Genomic DNA, 18,105 nt, shown 5'->3' with positions numbered 1-18,105 from the left:
CCAAGTTTAATGTCTATTTCTGATATAAAATGATATTAAATATTGTAATGAATTGCAATAACAAAGTAACAGTTTGACAGTAATAATAGTTTGACAGTATGATAGGAAATACCTGTAGAGTCATCACCATACTTAAGCCTAAGGACTTCAGGTATTTATTCCAGTAGGATGATTTAACTGGATCGTGACTGTATCAGTCCATACTGGGAGGAAAGCAAAAGTAAGTTGCAAGTGTTAAACACAAAGAAATAAAATCACTGCCTTTGAAGCATTTGAATCTCTGCTTGACCGACCCCCGCCCAGCAGCCACGTAAGCTCGCAGGAACTATTTAGAAATCAACCTGGCCTGGAGGGAGGGGCTGGATTCCCCAGTGAGTCACGGGAGAGACAGAAGAGACGTGAGTCATCGCCAGGAGAGGCGGCATTGCCCAGGAATGAGAATCCCAACTCCTCCCACATTCGTCTTCAAAGTGTGAACCTCTAGTGAAATGACGAGTAAGGTTCTATGCCAGTCCCAGAACCATGACCCACCAGGTAATTTCTACAGGAAAGCTGAGAGGCTTACGGTTAGAGAGATTCCTTCCCTACCTTCCATCTCTCTTAGCGAAGCACCAGACTTAGGAATCGGGGAAACGTGAAAAAGGAAATCTCTGGCTTTTCACTTTTATAAAAAGAATGAGTTCTGTTTCTTCTTTTCTTTTGAAGTCAGTTTAACACGAATCTTAAATGCTGTCAAAGAAAAGGATGTAACACAGTCCCTCATATAGATTTGAAAATCACACAAAAATAGTAAATTAAATACAAACTCACTATGAACAATTAAAGGTAGTGCCAGGGAAACAAGCTACCACCATAACAGCTTCAGTGACTGGGATACCTTGATCTTATTAAGAAATAAAAAAGATATCTGATAAATATCAGCCTTTATTTCTTGTTCCTACTTTAAGAAAGCAAGGCACAGAAAGTCTTTTGTTCACATGAAAAGCTGAACACATTAGAATTCCGTTTGGAACACCATAACTAACAGGGGAACAGCAGTGAAATCCTAATTAACTTCAAGAGCAAGAAGAGCAGTAAGTCCTCTTGGCCAAGCCTGCTTCTGAGGTCCTCAGCCCATATCATGCAAAAAGAAAGAAGATACACTGTATCTATCAGAAACCCAGCCTCAAGTTGTTCGCCACCGTCACTCAGTGGGCTGTGTGGGGGTCCTGAAGACTCTCATGGTACTTTCGGAAATCAGATAGCTCAATAACGTGTCCAGATGAACAGCGATACGGGCACACCGGTGCATGTGCACACATGAACGAGACCTGGAGAGCTGGTGCACGTGTGGAAGGGGAAGCGCCAGGAGGCCCATAAGCAACACGCAGAGTGCAGGGACCGGGAGGCAGAGAACAGGCCAGGGAGGTCTCAGGGCAGGACTTCCAGGTGAGGTGCAGGAGTCTCAGGGAGATGCTACTCTGCGGGCCCCAACGGTTTCTCACAGCCCTGCAGCGTCAGCACCCACGGCTCCCTGCACCCAGGTGGGCACCCACAGGCTGCTCCCCACTGTTGATTGGCAGGCCATTTCCAGGAACAAGAGCATCCTGGGCAAAACCCCAGCACCTCTCAAGCTTCGGCACCCTGGGGTCACAGGCACCCCATGGGCTGAAAGCCCCCACCCAGCTCTCTAGCTCCCTGCAGTACTCTATCACATGCATTTCTCTCAACTCCCTTTGTCTCTTCCTCTGATGTTTGCTTCTTGCAAAATATTCTGACCTGTTACAATTATTTAGTTGTTTATTTGTGAGGCAGAGAGCTTGAGAGAGAGCTCCCATCTACTGGTCCATCCCACCAAATGCCGGCCATGGCAGGGTCTGGGCTGAGGCTGAAGCTGGGACCCAGGACCCCCATGGGGATGGCAGGGACTCAGTGACTTGAGCCATCACCTGCTGTCTCCCAGCAGCTACACTTGCTGGAAGCTGGGGCCAGGATTCAGAGCTGGTTATCAAACCCAGGCATTCCAATGTGGGATGGAGGCATTTGCTATTTTAACGGCTAAGCCACAGGTCCCACTTCTGCTCGGCTTCAATTCCAGCAAAGCCTGTGCAACATCTGGCCTTAAGTGGTGCTTAAGACACTTCTGGGAACACTCATCCCATGTCAGAGCGGCTGTGTCCGAGTCTCGGATCTGCTCTCCGTCTGCTGATGTGCACCCGGGAAGGCAGCAGCGATGGCTAAGTAGTTGGATCCCTGCTGCTCACATGGGAGACCTGGATTGAGGTCCTGGCTCCTGGCTGTGGCTGGGCTACAGGCATCTGGGAGAGTGAATCAGCAGATACGATCTCTCTCTCTCTCTCCTATTAAATAAAATTTTTTAAATGTTAAGCTTTTCTAAAGCTGACACTCTAACTTCTTTTGTAGGTAGAGTGAAGGTTAGAATCAAGGTGAACATCTCTAATTAGGTCTAAAATACAAGCCTTTCCCGACACTTCTGAAAGGCAGATAAGGAAAACGTACTTGGATGGCACCGCGATCTTATTTATCAGGTTTCTGTACACAATTGTTTGCACATAAGCAAACCGAGGCTTTGTAGATTAGCAAGAACCATCACCTCCCGCTGCCTGTGTGGTGTGTCCAAACCGCTCTTGAAAGCACAGAGACAACATTGTGGAGTGGATCACGTTTTGGTTTTGTTTTAAAGTCCATTAGTGCAAGTCTAGCTTTTCCCTGTGCTTTGACGTTGGCGTAAATGCACTTTGGCTTCTCGAAGGCAAACGTAATCATTAATTTCTGCAGAAGTGGATGTGGTACAGAAGTGCAGGGAACCCTGGCTCCCGGTGGAAGGCGGTGACTGCCAGCGGCAAATGAGACAGCCCCCACCTGGGCACCATCAGAGCTGTGTGCCTGCAGAGGGCCCAGCCTCAGTCTCACTTCTCACATGGAACCGAGCAGTGCGCTCCGCTGTGCAACAGAGCCGCACGCCCCCCACCCCTCTGCCACGAGATAAACGTGCGGCAAATCCCGCACATCACCGCCGCGGGTTCCAGGACATCAGCAGGGGAGCTGGGCCGCCTCACTTCCAGCACACGGTCCTGGAGAACCCTGGGCCTCGGAGCTGGGGCATTTCTCCCCAGGAGGAAGACAGCCTGGGACCCCCTGCGTCCCACGTGGTCGAAATTGTCCGTGCTGCCTTCTGTGTTGCTTTGTAGCCATCTGCATTGCCTCTGTGAGGTGCTCAGGGATCTGCACCCTGGCCAGACCGTGAGGCCTTGCCTGTCTAAGGGCTGTGCTGGCCGGGCAGCCATAAGGGCCTGTGGCCACCCGACAGGCGCGAGTCACACATGGCGGGCTCTGGGTAGTCAGTGACAATGAAAGCGTCTCCAGGGTCTAGGGCAATTTGTTAAACAGTTGCAGGATTCCCCGGAATTACAAAAACAGTGGTTTTCCAAAGGGCAGAGTGTCGATTTCCTGGGAGCCTCTGGCTGCCAGGGGTCCAGGGAGGTGACCTCAGGTCCCCTCTGGTGAGGAGGCTACCGGCAGGCTGACAGGACCCCATGCACCTGAGCAGGCTGTGCCAGGAACGGTGGGGGAGGGAGGGAGGAGGGCCGGGCAGCAGGCCCATCCGCGGCCCCCTGCCCCCAGGCGCTGCCAGGCCCCGAGCGCCTGTGTGGCTGCTCTGGTCTGAGTGGTGTGGGGAAGGACCCAGCTCACCTGAGCAGTGCCAGCTGCTGGCAGTGTCACCTGGCACCACAACGCCTCCATCTCTCTCGGGCTCGATTCAAAGTCCCCGTGGCTGCCAGCACACAAAAGCACACACCTCGGCTTCTCCTTCTGTTCCTTCTCCCTCAGAAAGTTCCGGGGCTTTCTCTGAACAAGGAAACGGCACGCACAATGCACCTGGCCACCAATCCCCACGGCCGGTCCCCCTCCTGCAGAACAGCGCTAACTGGCGCAGTCCACCCACCTCCTCCCTCCGACCCCAGCCACCTGCAAGCCTCATTTCAGCCAGTTCTGGACATGAGCCGTGTTTCTGTCCTGAGATAGGACAGGTGCCCTGAGCACCTGAGGACAGTCCTGAGACCGTCCCCTCCCCCGACAAACCCAGTCTCCCATCAAGCCTGTGAGGGGAGGCTTCTGCCCCCTTCCAGAACATCCCACCAGTGGTTTAGGACTTCTGGTTTGTCAAGAAGCTAACGCCTGCTTGTGTCAGCCGCTGCGTTGTCTATTCTTTGTGTATTTTGTTATGCAGACACTTAATAAAAGAGCCTTTTCGCCATTCCTGGAAGTTCTGAGCTTCCTGGTGCCTGCTGTGGGTGCTTGGACGTCCCTTCAGCATGGCACCCAGACGCCCGCCTTCACGCCTGCCTCCAATGAAGAAGCCAGGACAGCTCCCGGCCTCAGGCCAGGGGACACATCGCCTCTCCGGGTTTGTTGAAGGAAGAACAAGAAGCCGCTGAACACAATGATGAAGTCCAAATCGAAGCAGACAGGCTTAATGGACACTCCCGTGAGATTCTGAAGGTGGAACAGAAATATAACAAACTCCATCCATCAATTTTTTTCCGAAGTGGTCAGAAATTTGGGACTAATCTTTGTCACCCATCCGCAGGTATCTGTGCCCGTGGGGGAGGAGCGTGAAGATTCGCTGCGCTACCTGACCCAGCAGAAGTGACAGAAACTGAAGATTAAACCAGGTTACAGAATAGATCCTTATTTTAGTGAAAATCCTCACTTTGAAAACAAAGTACTCTTCACAGAATTTCACCTGAATGAGAGTGGAGATCCATCTTCAAAGGCCGCTGACATCAAATGGAACTCTGGGAAGGATTTAACAAAACGCTCAAGTTCAAGGTGGAACAGAGCCCACAGGAAGAGGCGGCGGGAGGAGCCAAGCAGCTCCCTGACCCGGTCCAGCATCCACTCAGAGGCAGGCGCAGGTGAGCTGGAGACGTCACCAAGGACAGCGCACGGCCGGGTCCACTACGGGGCTACTCGGTTCCTGAGATGGAGGAGAAGATGGTGATGGCGGGGAAGGACTGGCAGCCACTGGTGACGAAGGCAATGAGGAGGAGATGATGAAGGGAACAAGGAGACGGGATGAAGGAGAAAGTGACTAATAGAAAACACGAATGTAGTCCGCGCTTCCGGTCCCTGGCAGCAAGGTGCTGTCTTCTTACTTTTATTTCCACCCCTCTTGAGCTCAGTCTCCCTGCTTTTGAGGTCCCCCTTCTCTACACTGTGGTTCTCACCTTATGGTCGGGAAAAGACCTTCAGCAGAATTCAATGGGGAAGAATCTCCACCCCATTCTGTGCCAAGTTCATTCTCATCCCGTCTTGTCTCAACAAAAACTGTATGGAGTCAACACCACGGTGCTCCATGGGAAAAAGGAAACCTCTCCCATCACTTCTGGGCAGGAGGGTGTTAGCCCCGTGTCGCAGTGCACGGAATTCTGGCTTTTCCTCCTTTCTCTGCGCATGGGCTCAGGTGTTACACTGTGCCCTGTGAATGTGGGCAGTTAGCATTTACCAACATGTTATCTGCCACTTGATCTTGTTTAAAAGGAAAAAAAAAAACTTAAAAAATGGGGTTGTAGGAAGTCCCAAAGGGTGGGCTTGAGGTGTCCGGGGGGCTAGGTGGGCACTGTGACAACATGGCTTCTCCTGTGGCATGTCTGGACTGTGATGTTTAAGGGACAACCGTGCAGTTTAAGATGACAGCTTTAAAAATGAAATTCTCTCCTCATGCTGACGTCAGCCTGGCACTCGATGGGAGAATCAGCAGAACCTTGGGACATTGTTAGGAAGTGAGATTCTCTGTTTATTTTCAAATTTTCCTTTTGTTTCACTGGAAAAGAAAGATGAGGCTCAGTTTTAAGCGTTCAAAGTGCACAAGTTGCTTTGCTACAATAAGACTAAATGTGTACACACACACACACAGATTCCTGTGCACTGATTGTAATTTTTGATCAATGAATCGATATTCCTTAAGATGAGCTTTGGGAGCCGGTGCTGTGGTACAGCAGGTTAAAGCCCAAGTCTGCAGCACTCACTTCCCATATGGGTGCCGGTTTGAGTCCTGGCTGCTCCACTTCCAGTCCAGCTCTCTGCTATGGCCTGGGAAAGCAGCAGAAGATGGCCCAAGTCCTTGGGTCCCTGCACCCACGTGGGAGACCTGGAAGAAGCTCCTGCCTCCTGATCAGCTCAGCTCTGGCCGTTGCAGTCATCTGAGGAGTGAACCAGTGGATGGAAGACCTCCCTCTCTCTCTCTCTCTCTGGCTCTACCTCTCTCTGTAACTCTGTCTTTCAAATGAATAAAATAAATCTTAAAAAAAAAAAAAAAAAAGACAGACAGACTAGTTTTGTAACTCGCAGCCAGACCCCCTAACTCAACTCTGGCCATGGCTTTTGTTCCTTTTTGTGTTTCCTGATGTCACAACAGGCGCCACACAGGAGGCGGCGCAGCAGACGTCACCGAAGCAGAGCTGAGCTCGCCGGGACGGCTCGGCTGGGGTGACTTGGGCCGGTTTTCTAATTTACCCAAAATAACTTACCCAACAGTTTTCTCTGGAAATTGCTATGAATCAATGACGAGAGTATCAGCCGCTACCTCCGAGGACGGCTTACTCCTGACAACAGCTACGCTTGTCCGTCTCAATGTGTTCTGACCTTTCTACACCGCAACGGAAAAGCCACGAACATATTAGCGCAGCCACTTGTTTGGATTAATTTTAGACAGCTGGGGACACTCCAACTCCCCTCCCTGAGTATAAATTTCTGTTTCTTCCTTTGGAGGCTACTTTCATTGTTTTCTTGAATTCTTGTAGAATTGCGATTGCTCTGACTTACGTTAGAGTAGCCATCTTCCTAAACACGCATCTCTGCGCCGTGTTGCCTCTGCAATACGCCAGGCTTTGCCGCGCGACCGTGAGCGTCAGCGTCTGGGGCTCTTCTTCAAGGTGTGAGCCGAGGCCTGCGTTGGCGTGGGCTGCCGCGGGTCTGTCTGCGGAGCTCACCCTTTTACTTGCCTCCGAACCTTTCAGAACCTGACTACTGAATGCGCTAGGTGGATGGCACCGCCAAGTGCAAACCACGCGGCTGTGGTTTCAAAACCGGAGGGGGAAACGTTACTGAAGAGGAACACACTCACGCATGGCCGTGTCCTCCACACCTGCAGGACCCGCCACGCGAGCGTGGGGCGGCCGGCCTCCGGCTCCACCCACGCCTCCACCAAAGCCCCTCACTCTTCGCCTGTCTTCGTCATGGACTCCACACCTGCGGACCCGCCACGGGAGCTCGGGGCGGCCGGCCTCCGGCTCCGCCCACGCCTCCACCAAAGCCCCTCACGCTTTGCCTGTCTTCGTCATGGACTCCACACGGTAGCACCTCTGGGGACAATCACTGTTTCCAAAGAAAGCAAGATTTTTCTTCCTCGCCACTCGCCCAGACGCCCAAGCACCAAGAGCTGCTCCTCAAGGCTCCTCACCCGTGTTCACAACAGCATCCTGAGGATGCAATGCGATTGTGTGTTTGCACATGCGTGCACACATGTGTAGACACGGGCACCTCTCTGTGTGCATGTGTATTTGCTCGTCTCTGCATGTGTATGCATGGATTGCGTGTGTGTGCATGCACTCACTTGCGTGTTAGATCACTCACCCGACCAGGGAGAACCCTTTCTGGGATGTGATCTTTTAGGTCAGGCCTTTCCCAAACTCTGCATCTAATGTCTTCACTCATCCATTCCCCACTGTCTTCAGCTACTCCCCTGTTCTCCTTAACGTCTGTTCCCACAGATGTCCTCCCCACCACGGTGTCCGTGCCAGCATGAAGAGTCACTGTGCTGGCAACGACATGGAGAGGGCTGGACACAGGCAGGATCCAGGAGACGTGGACAGCCGGGCAGTTTCAATGGACAGTGCCACTTGGCTCCCTCCAGACCGGCCCTGCCCTCTTGCTTGCACCTCCGCTCCTCACAGAGTCAGGTGTGAAGACAGGGTAGACAGCGCCAGCCCTTCCCCCACCTCTCATGGCCTGCAGACATCAGCCCACCATTGCAAGGAGGAGGAAGAGCCCCAGAGAATGAGCAGTAGCCCCTGGTTTTCTGCATACAAAAGCCAAAAAGGTGGCGACTTGGTGAGTGGGACGTTCGTGGAGTAGTAACTTTTAGTGGCTAAACCCAGACCTGCATTTTGGCGTTAGGCGTGCCCTTAATGGCGTTCAGCAGGCGATCATCTTAAATCCCGCGCGTAGAGGGAGCAGTCTACCGATCTCGAGGCCGACAGCCTTGGGAGGCTGAGTCATTCTCAGACGTGCTGGGGTGCGCTCCTCTTCGGAATGGCCGTGCGCTGTATGGGAGCTCAGAGGCTGGTTTAATTAAAGTGATCTGAATAGAGTACAGTGTTCCAGATGGCCACAGTAAATAGAACGCAGCTTATGTAATGCTATGCCATCATGGAATATACTGGAATGGCTGTGATTAGCCATTATTACCCACAATAAATCTAAATTTATTTCACTGTTCTTAGGCATTAAGCATTTCTCAACCACTATAAATTAGCTTAGTATTTGAACTCTGCCTTTTGCTGAAGTTTTTCCAATAGAGATAATTAAAGAGCTCCTTTGGCAAAATTAGTTCGCATTATTTCCATTAGGATTAAACATACACATGGGACAGTGCACTCTATGATATTGATGCTGATGGCAGAAATTTTAAAGGGCAAATGTCAATTAAGCATCTTTTCTCTTTACCTTTTTCCTCACGGCGTGCAGAGGTATCAGCTCTTTATCCCCCTAGTCAAGTGCTATTTGACCATTCCCCAGCTGGGGGAGAACATGGATGTTTTCCGGATTGGAAGACCATGGCTTGGAGAGAGCTCAGTCTCGCACCCACCTTCTCTGAAATTTCTCTCTGAGTCAGGTGGACAGCAGTGGCGGCGCAGGTGTGGGCAGCAGCTGATTACAGGAAGCTCACACTGCGTGTTTGGGGCAGTATTTGAAGCTGACGGCCATTCTGGGTGAAGGTGGATGTCCCTGGGGCCCACATAAACTCTGCAGCGAACTCGGTGATCTACTGACCGAGGCAGCCTTGCGACCCAGAGTGGGGCAGACCAGGGCCTAATCTTCTCTCTCCAGGTTGACAATTAGCTCAGTAATGAAGAGGTTTGGTCATGAGCTTTGAGATGGCAATTAGAGAGCTGAGTGTAGACTTGAAGATGCTGAGGTGGAAGAATGTGGAGTGTGGCTGTGTCTAAGTGGGAATCCTCAACAGAGGACCGGGTAAGCTGAGAGCCAGGATGAGGTCACCTTGGTAGGCTGTGCATGGAAAGATGAAGGCAGGAAGAGGAACAGCTTCTATTCCAGAGGACTGGGAAGTTGTGGTCAGTGAGGGGGATGAAGGACACGAGGAAGGGAGACAGAGACAGGAAGTGCTGGCCAGGGCACCAGAGATGAGGGAGACCGATGGGCTTTCTGTGATTCGGGGTGAACTCAGGGGCGGCTGGGTAGAAACACACTGGCCACCAGGAGTGCACCTTGCACGGGCAGGTATCTCGGGGGAAGGCCTTAAGCGAGCTGCTGGTCCTCAAACAGCAGGGAAAGTTGGCAGACTCGACGCTTGTCCTCTTGTGGGCCAGCATGCTTCACTCTGCACTGCACCCTGCAATCATTTTTCTAGCTGAAGTGAGCTAACCTGAGGAACCGATTTTTTTTATGAGCTACCAGGAATTTTTAATCTTAAGTGGCAAAACCCACATCAACTTTGAATTAAATGGCATTAGGAGTAGTGTGGGGTCATTTTTGGAATAAAGCATCCCGCAAATAGAGGCTAAAACCTCGTGCAGCTAAGTAGTGGGTTACAGCACTTGGCCACGACAAGAGGTGCGTGGAGGAGCAGGTGTGAGACACAACGGGCAGTCCTGCTGCACACTGAGGACGATGAACGAAAATGCAGGAAACACGCCTGGAGTGTAACTGTGGTCTTGTGTTGGTAAGAGTCATTGGCCATAAGAAACACGCCCGGAGAGGAACTGTGATCCTGTGTCGGTAAGAGTCCTTGGCCATAAGAAACACGCCCGCAGCGGAACTGTGGTCTTGTTAAGAGTCCTTGGCCACGTGAAGACACCTTTGTGATGGAAGAGCGGAGCGTGGAGAATCCGTTTGTAGGCAACACTGACGGTGCTTCGGAGTGCTCCATCCGCTTGAGGCAGGAAGGCAACGGCACGTCTCTCCAAGATGGTGGCTCACTGTGCTCCTCCAAGGTGGATGCAGAAGCAGACAAATCGTTTCAGAAGACCAGCTCCATGCAAACAGGTGTTTTTTTCTTGAGAACAGCAACTCTCATGGGCAGTGCTTTCGCTGCTTACATTAGAGGTGAGTATCAAAAAATCACAATCATGAAGTGATTATTCAGAACTTCATATAATAGAAGTATGACTTAAATGTGTGCAGGCGCTGAGCCAGGTCACAGGTATTTTTAGTGGATTTTTTTTTTGCCAGGCAGAGTTAGAAAGTGAGCGAGAGAGACACAGAGAGAATTATAGCCAGTGAGAGACAAAGAAAGGTCTTCGTTCCATTGTTTCACTCCCCTAATGGCCGCTACGACTGGCACTGCGCTGATCTGAAGCCAGGAGCCGGGTACTTCCTCCCAGTCTCCCATGCGGGTGCAGGGGCCCAAGCACTTGGGCCATCCTCCACTGCCCTCCCGGGCCACAGCAGAGAGCTGAACTGGAAGAGGAGCAACCTGGACTAGTACCTGGTACCCCAACAGGGACTAGAACCCGGGGTGCTGGTGCCGCAGGCAGAGGATTAGCCAAGTGAGCCAAGGCACCGGCCAGTGGTCTTTATTTCTAAAAGGACACATTAATAGGGATTCACAGCATTGCTCACTGTTAATCACTCAACATGGCAATGTCTTTTACATAATGTATTGTACATACAGCAATGGCACTCACGTGTATCTGTATACAAACACTCACACACGTGTACCCATACTGAGCCGACTTCAGAAATTAATTTGATGGAGTCACTGGCGATGGTGAAAATCCATGCATACGATATTTATATATTGGTATCTATCAGCTTCTTTCTCTTTCGAGAGGGTAAGGGTAAGATTAAATAAACGGCACTCCTCTTCGACTCTCAGCTCTCGAGGTGTTTAGTGTTCCACCGGAGTCTAGTACGGGCAGGTGTGTGTGTGTTTTTCTGTGATTTGCCCCCTGGGATCACTGTGCTGGCTCCCCGGTGGCTGCCTCCCTCTCCACCTTTGCCCAGTTGCTCCAAGGGCGCCTTCTCTCCATGGCTGCCTTTGCAGCCCCTTGCAAACGGCATTCTCCTCAGAATCCCACGGCCCATGCCCGCCCAGCTTCCCTGGGGCCGTCTAATCCGTGACACGGGCTTTACGGGCGTGCTGGCTCTCTCCTCCAGAAGGGACGTTCTGCGAGAGTGGACTGCTTGGTGTCATTTGTCTTCATTGCTCTTCACTGTCTCCCGCATCTGGATTCTGACGCTCAGTGAACGTCTGTTGAAGGAATGAAGAGAGGGAGGTGGTGGCTCTCTCGTCATTTGCAGTCTTCTGAGAAGCAGATACCTGTTCCTTCTATCAGTGAACAACTGGGGCTGGCATCGCCTCCTGTCCCACCTGGCTGGGCTCTGGGGACTGGGAAATCAGCAACACACGGTCCCTGCCCTCCCAGATTTTGTGGTCACTGCAGAAATGCTAAAGCAAAAAAGGGTCCCGTGGAACTGTCTTTAATTTTTCTCCATCCCTTTGATTCTTGCAAAGTTCATCTGCCTGCTAATATCGAAGCCATGTGCCTCCAGGAGAGAACCGAAACCTTCGCCAGATGTTCCTGTCAATTTTGGCGGCAATCATATTTTTATCCAATTTGAGCATATTTTTCTTGATTAATACAAGGAGCCCTCAGTAGAGATTCTCAAAATTTACTTAACAGCTGCACCATCTCGTAGTAAGATCAGGAGCAGGTCATACACCCTCTTTCCCACTCACCTCGTGTGTCATTCGGGTTGGGGTTCCAAGCTCTGGACTTTATATCCGTAGCCTCCCTCTCCCTCGTGTGACCTGAATGCGGTCAGCAATGCACCAAGCGTGAGCAGTGAGGGAACAAAAGCCTCTGTTGATCGCGTGTGGGAGGTGTTGGGTCAGGAGAAGGGATGCAGGCAGTGAGAGAGGCGAGAGAGCACGCCTTCTACCAGCTGTGGCAAGCTGGACTCTCAGTGACTCACAACGCACCTCCTGAGAAGACACCAACGTGCAAACGGAACTCAGACTCCCGGAGGGAGCTTCAGGGACCTTCTGGTCGAACACTGCTAACCTGAAAATCCAAGGTGCCCCAAAGTTCCAGACTTCTTAAGGACCAACATGATGCAAGAATGTGACCTCATGTATGGTAACAGCCAACATTTGGGTGCATTACAAATACGACATACAAGTTCCTTCAGGCCATATGTAAGGTGTGTATGAAACACAAGGGAATCTCAGGCTTGGACTTGGGTTCCGTGCCCAGGAGATCTCGTTATGTACACACAGATATTCCCCAATCCAAAACCCAAACCACTCCTCATCCCAAGGACTGCAGACAAGGAGACCCAGCTGTCGATACCTGTGTACAGCTATTAAAATAAAATCTCAACCTCCATTATTTAAATTGATATTTGTCTGATTCCAGAGGATGAAACCTTACATTCAACTGATGGCAACGGACTCCTTTTATCAGCAAAACCTGATTCCTTTGTCACCTCTCAGGCACCCAATTCCCTTCCAAGATTAATGGCAAAACAGCTATCGGTTTCCATGTCAGCCTTTTTATTCCACAGCACAGAGGAACTGGGTGAACCTCTAGAAGTTATTTTCAGAAATGACATTGTTGGTATTTAACTCATTCCCCTTTGACTCTCCTGTTCTCTGAGAGCTGGGAGCCTTAGAACAGGGAAGACTCTTAGTAAATTTCCCCTCCATCTCACACATGAAGTGGCTGCATTTTCCCATAAACTTAATGAGGCAAGTTCATGGAAAGGTTATGTGTTCAGCAAAAACCATGCAGGAAAATCGAGAACACATTTAGCATCATTTTTCATTAAAATTTTCATTCTGTCCTGTGTTTTGATTACTGAGTTCTGATTATTGAGTTCCTTGCCAGTAAGTTAAACTCAAATACTATTAGAATGAGGGAAAAAATTAGGAAATAAAAGTTGCTCAGTATGGATGGGTGGAAAAGGGAGTAGGAAAATATACATTTAGTAGCTATTTCACGTGCAAAAATTCATGAAAATAGTTAAGGTGTGAAGCAATTGTGGTCACTGAAATAAGAGAGATACATGCGAATAAACCACTGCCCATAGCGTATTATCACACCAAAGAGTAATGGGTGACAACTGCACAGGAAAAAAACAGATCTGTTCACAAGCAAAACTGCTGTAATGCCTGTGTTTTAAGCTTTGTAGCGAATCTGATGAGAAATAATACACAACCACCTACACTGGGAAAGAGAGAGAAAGCAGGACCAGCACAGAGCGTGGAGACCACCACGGGGGCTGGGGTGGGGGGCTGCTACCTGCACACCTGACTCTGCTGGAGTCCGAGGGGTGGGGGGAGGCCAGGTGCACCACAGCCTGAGCACTGCCCCCAAGGCCCTGATTCTGGAAGAGAGAGACAAGCACATCCCCCGCCCCGAAGGCAGCACCCTGAGCTCCACGAGGCCGAGCTCTGTGCAGGGGGCCCAGCAAGCCAAGGCTGGCATCAACACTGTGCAGGCCGACGTCAGGTTTCATTTGTTCGGTTCCTAATGCATATATTGATTTTTAAAAGAAAATCAAAAAGTAATCTGGTACCTTTTGTAATACCTGGGGGGAGAACCTTAATAATTAAAACAGACACTCAAGTAAAACTAGACCAAGACTGAAGGCTAAGAGCTAGTCTCTGCACTTCACAGGAAACACTTCTAATCACATTTGGGGTTTCTTTTCCTCCAGTCTCCCCAGGCAGGTGTGTGAGGCTGGGCATTGCCTTTGGAGACACAGACATTTGTACCTGGGTCCTCCCCCAGCCTCCTGTCCCGTTCTCCATCCTGCGCCTCTTTCATCCCCACTAGGGCAGACACCTGCTACCGGCTCTTGAGGCTGCCTTCAGAGCATCTAGCTCAGCCATGGAACGCCGTGCTTTCTTGGTCTTGGCTACCCCCGATGCCATGGATCACCAGTTCATTTTCCTTTTTGATTACGCTTTTTCTCATTCTTCCTGTGGGAGCGGAATGCCGCGCCACACAAAGATGTGTTCAAGTCCGACCCTCCTGCTCCTGTTACTCTGAACTTACAAATAGCCTCGGTTACTTAACATGTAATTGCGATGAGGTCCTACTTGATTCAGCCTAGTGTCCCTCTGAGAAGGCACACATGGAAGTCACAGGGCAGAGAGGCACAGCATGATCACGGAGCATGTGTGGCAGAGGCTCAGGGTGAGTGCTACAGGGCAGGATCACGGAGCATGAGCTGTGAGGGGTGCAATGTGACTGCTACAAGGCAAGCCACAGGACGCAGGCGCTGTGAGGAATCTCAGGATGTGGGGGGTTCTGCCTTGGCGTCCCCTAAAAGGAGCCCATCCACTAGCACCCTGATTTGGGATTCCAGCCTCCAGGACTGTGATACTAACTTCATGTTTGCTGTGGTGGCCACCAGGCACTCACCGCTGGCTCCCAGGGCAGCATCAGGAGCAGGCAGGTGGCCGTCCCCAGTGGTCAGAGACAAATAGAAGGATGGAACTCCAGGACACAGAGGACACAGTGGAGCAAATTCTTTGAAGGGGACAAGAGGAGGATTGCTATATTCCAGAGATGTGACCAAGTGGGAAAACACTGTCTGTGAAATAGTAACAGAGGAAGAACTTAGAACAGAAAGACAATATTTACTTTTAAAATTGAAAACAGGGGCTGGCACTGTGGCGTAGGGGTAAAGCCGCTGCCTGCAGTGCCGGCATCCCACATGGGCGCTGGTTAAAGTCCCAGCTGCTCCACTTCCGATCCAGCTCTCTGCTATGGCCTGGGAAAGCAGTAGAAGATGACCCAAGTGCTTGGGCTCCTGCACCCGCGTGGGAGACCTGGAAGAAGCTTCTGGCTCCTGGCTTCGGATCAGCTCAGCTCCGGCTGTTTGTGGCCATCTGGGGAGTGAACCAGCAGATGGAAGACCTCTCTCTGTCTCTACCTCTGCCTCTATGTAACTCTGCCTCTAAAATAAATAAATAAATTTTTAAGAAAATTGAAATAAGTCTAAAATATTATATGTCAGATAGGTCTCCTACAAAATGTTTATTCTTATAATTCAACAACCAGAGGGAAAAAAGGGGGAAAATTAGGATTTTTTAGGATTTTTTTTTCTTGAACTAAAAAAACATACCTTTTCTTAATTTCATATTTTAATTACCCATAGTTAAGGAACACTTTCTGTTATACATAGTGGATTATTTTATAGCTCTATTTAAACGAAAAGTACAATGAATCTGAAACCAGCACTGGTGACGGAGGCATGAAACGAAAGAACATGTCCCATTTCCTTGGAGGCTAAAGCAGATTCTGTTCTTCACATTCGTGCTGTTAAAATACTATCAAATACCGAGCACAGCCCCTTGGTATCTGACAAATTAATTCAAATTGGGATGATCCTGATGACAGTCTCATTGGCCTGAACTTGTAATCAGAACTGTCTCCTGGAATTCTGGTCTCCTGAGCAATGGGCAGCGTGCAGAATCTCGGGGTCTCCCCTCCTCGGATCCCGACTGTCAAGGGCAGCGAGGCCTCCCCTGCCTTGTCTGCATTCTGCTTCTGACTTTGACAGAGATGTGCAGAGGACGAGGCGCGCACTTGTGTGAAATTCTTGGCGCTCCTTAGAAGCAATCTAATTTGCCTACTTGGAAGGTTTACCAGGAGCGTAAAGGGAACTTGCACTCCTTGAAGTGTTGTGCGACGCCTGGAAGAAAGGCAGCTTGTCCATGCTGGGACTCTCAATCTATGCATTACTGTGCAGGAGCGCCAAGTTCAAGTGCATCCATCCTTAAGTCAAAGCACTTTCCCTTTAAGATGTGCAGTTTGTCTTCCGATTGTGCCTTATAAATAAGTTAATCCTCTGGTTACTGATATCACTGCATTTTGTTTGAAATAGAGGTGGCAAGGCCAGCTTTGGCTATGGGATTTATAGTACCGATCAAAACCATCTGAAAACAGAAACAGGCAAAAACAGATGCAAATTGTTTGGTGAATTGATTGTCCAAAATGTCATCAGCGTGCCCTGCTGGAGACGCCTCGAGGCGCCCGGGCATCTGCCCTGGCTGTCGGTCCACGCCCAGAAACGCACGGTGTTGCGTGGAGGCAGCTCCCTCCCTGGCTCGCAGGTCACATTGCACATGGCTTCAGTCTGACCCTGAGTCTTTGGCCGCTTGTGAGTCAGACACAGCCGAAGGTCACATCTCTGTTGACCTGTTGCTTCTCTCTTGATCACACAACTCAGAAACATTGTTTTACATATTCATCCTTGTACGGGTGGTCCGAAGTCCTGCCTGACCAATGAGAGTGGCAGGCACTGGCCACCTCCAGTCACCCTGTTGGCTGACTGCTTTGGTCCATGTTGAGCCAGTCCCACCTCCTAAGGTCATTCAGAGGACAGTAGGCCACCCTGACAGAGGTGGGCCCACCTCCTGCCTTCCTGGCCACACCCTTTGGTGGAACCTTGACCTTGGGATCATTCCAGGCAGCAGGCAATCCCACATGTAAATAGGTTTGGGGTTTTCACTATAGAGAAAAGGCCATCAGGGTGGCTATGAGGAGTGGGACAAAGCCGGTAGTAAAAGAGGCTCTTCCTGCCCGTGTGCCACAGAATCAAGACACAGGCCCTGCCCCTCTTCTCCCAGCTTGGATCTCGGGAGTCGTCATGTGGTAAACGTGGCAGGGGATGTTCCAGACAGACTCTCAAGACGTTTCCAGGGCAAACTGTGTCACTGGGAGCCACACACTGCTGTAGTGCATGTGAATCGGAGGGTAAAATACAAAAATAATAGAATACATACACCACCTGTTACGAGCATGGAGAAAAGGTGCCGTATACCTGGCAAGTCCCTCAAAATATTACTAAACAAGGTTTCTACTGAAAAGGACCTTTTATTAATAGGCAGTGCCGTGGATGCACACAAGCTTCAAGTATTTGAAGAAAATTTAAGAGTCAATCTGGGCGCTACCACTTTGGCAGGGCAGAGAGGCCCTGTGTGTGGCACAGGAGCGGAGTAGGGCTGTCAGGGCTGGCCACAGGCAAGCACGAGCCACAGACCTCAAAACGACTTTCAAAGCCTCCTGGATCAGCATCTCTTTCTTTCCCAGTCCACTTCCATCGCTTTCTTTCTCTTTCAGCTAAATCTTTCTAACGAGCTAACAGAAGGAATCTCCTCCTCTGTCCATCTACTTCTGTCAAGTGGGAGGCTGAGCGGGCGAGCTCAGCCCCGCGCAGCCCTGGCTGGGAGGCACAGCTGAGCCCACCTGGTAGATGCGGCCATGGCGCCCTCGGTTCCAGCCTTCCCAGGGAGAAGCTCAGCGGCTGAGTAACACAGAGGTTAAAGCAGGCGGCACTGAAGGGTGTGACAGATCGTGGGCTACGTCCGCATCTGACACCTGCCAGCTGAGGAGCGAGCAGGTTCCGGAGTCCGTACGAGCGTTCGCCTTCTCAGCTGAAAGTGGAATCCGGCGTTGTCTGGCTTGCGCAGTTCTGTCAACAGTTACATGAGGAAGGGCATGTGAAACACTCAGCACACACCTAACAGGTTCTAAAGCCCCGGGTCCCCGTCCCGCGTCACAACAGTCTTGTGATACAAAGTTCTCTTTCAAAACCAGTCGCCTGATGCACCTGATACTCTGTCCGGATCTTTTTAGAAGACTTAAAACGCGCTGGAAACAAAGCTGGGGTTCGTTTCCCTCTGTGGACTTGCTGCTTCGGGAGTGGACACGTGGATGTGGAGTGTGGCACTGGCATGACTGCAAGAGAAGCTGCTCACCAAAGAAGGAAGTGCAACGCGGCGTGACTGCCCACCCGCACGAAGCTCTTCCTCCTTCACTTAGAACCACAAGGCTGAAACTT

At 50.6% G+C, this 18,105-nt stretch overlaps 1 pseudogene; it reads left to right on the top strand.

Annotated features, from left to right (window-relative positions):
* The first annotated feature begins 522 nt into the window (after nt 1–522).
* LOC149122444 (protein SET-like) lies at nt 523–6,102 on the top strand (annotated as a pseudogene).
* Nucleotides 6,103–18,105: the final 12,003 nt, after the last annotated feature.

Source organism: Oryctolagus cuniculus, chromosome 14 (assembly GCF_051225735.1).
Source record: "Oryctolagus cuniculus isolate XC-2025 breed Fujian yellow rabbit chromosome 14, ASM5122573v1, whole genome shotgun sequence".
NCBI lineage: Eukaryota > Metazoa > Chordata > Mammalia > Lagomorpha > Leporidae > Oryctolagus > Oryctolagus cuniculus.
Note: the sequence above shows the minus strand (reverse complement) of the source record. Positions and strands in the feature narration are given on the sequence as shown.